The following is a 1,453-nucleotide window of genomic DNA, read 5'->3' as shown; positions in this document are numbered from 1 at the left end:
CGGGCAGGCGCGGCCGGGCCGGGCCGGGCCGGGCAGGCGGGGTCCCGGCGGCGGCGGCGGCGTCTACCTGTTGGACCCCTCCCTGCAAGGCGGCGGGCCAGCGGCAGCCGCTCGCCGAAGGACAGCCGCCCGGAGAAACGGGGCAGGGCTCTTTAAATGGAGCGTACCATCCGCCGGCCGAGCGGGGGGGAGAGCAGGGGAGGCGGCGCACGGATCGAGCGACCGAGCCAGCGAGCGCGGGGGCGGGCAGCCTGCCCGATGGCCCAGCTCCGCGCAGCCTCCCTCCCCTCCCCTCCCCGCCCCCTCCCCTTTTCCGCCCCCCTCCCGCTCCGCCCGCGATGCAACAGTCGGAGGAGGCTGTGCTGTGCGCCCGGGAGCGCGTCGCGCGCCTCCTGCAGACGCTCCGAGCCGGGCAGAGGCGGAGAGCCTGGCCGGGCGCGGAGAGCAAGGGCGGGCGGCTCCGGGCGGCCGTGCGATGGATGCGACGCTCCGCGCGTCGGAAAGCAGCTCCCCGCGCCGCCGGCGTGGACGGCTGGGGAGGAGAGGGACCTCAGGAGCTGCTATCCCTGCTGGCCGTGTGCTGCCGCCGGGATCGGAGAGCCATGCCTCTGCACCCGGCTGCTGGGGAGCATGGGTGGGAGGGTGCTGTTGCACGGGTGTCCCGTGAACAGCTGGTTGGCTGCTGCAGGAACCGAGTGCTGGACTGGCTGCCCTGGTCTAGCCAGGCTCTTCTTTTGCCATTAAATGGAGACAAGTTACTAGTCCTCATGGGTATACGCAACCTCCAGTCGTGAGGCAGTATGCCTATGTGTGCCAGCTGCTGGGGAACATGGGTGGTGTAGTAAAGCTGCGGTTGCACAAGGCTTTTCTTATGGGTGGAAATTTAATGTCGTCGTTTCTGTGGTGTAAAAAAAAAATCCATGGGGAAAACCTGGAAGACGCCAAGGAGGGGGACAGCATTGTGAAAAGGCCTGGCAAGCGTTCTTGGGTGAGGGATCGCAAGAGCATGACAGAGAAGCCCTGAATCCGGATGCGACCGTTGCGCTTATGCAGTGGGCCTCTTGCAGTGTGTTTGCTGCATTTGTTTTAAGCTGGGGGCACAGGCCGTCAGGTGTCATCATCTGGGTGGCACGAAGTGCTCTCGACAGCAAAGAAAAGGCGGAGAAGCAGGTGTATTGCAGCGGTGTCTGAGCAGAGCTTTCCTTACGCCCCCGGCAGAAATATAAATTCCTGCCTGTAGAACTGAATAGAAAAAGCCAAACTTTGGCCACATGTGACAAGAAGTGCCTTCTCAGCTGCACTGGGGGGAAACCTTATGACATAGTGGCAATTGTGTGATTTCCACACAGGCTGAAATTTTATATTGTGCAACTGAGTCCTGGAAACATGAAAGAAACATTTAAGTAGCTTGACTTTGGTTGCAGTGGGCGGGGGGGGGGGGGGTTGTAGGGGT

The 1,453-nt window shown here is 62.6% G+C and overlaps 1 protein-coding gene across 1 annotated transcript in view; it reads right to left on the bottom strand.

Moving 5' to 3' along the window:
* Window positions 1-111, bottom strand: part of KAZN (kazrin, periplakin interacting protein) — a 204,437-nt gene extending 204,326 nt beyond the window's left edge. Inside the window, exon 1 of the mRNA XM_044452366.1 lies at window positions 68-111. The gene's annotated coding sequence lies outside the window, so the exon portion shown is untranslated. The remainder of the gene's footprint in view (window positions 1-67) is intronic.
* Window positions 112-1,453: the final 1,342 nt, after the last annotated feature.

Source organism: Varanus komodoensis, unplaced genomic scaffold, assembly GCF_004798865.1.
Source record: "Varanus komodoensis strain SLA01 unplaced genomic scaffold, ASM479886v1 scaffold71, whole genome shotgun sequence".
NCBI classification, from domain to species: Eukaryota; Metazoa; Chordata; class Lepidosauria; order Squamata; family Varanidae; genus Varanus; species Varanus komodoensis.
This window is presented reverse-complemented; position numbering and strand designations above follow the sequence as displayed.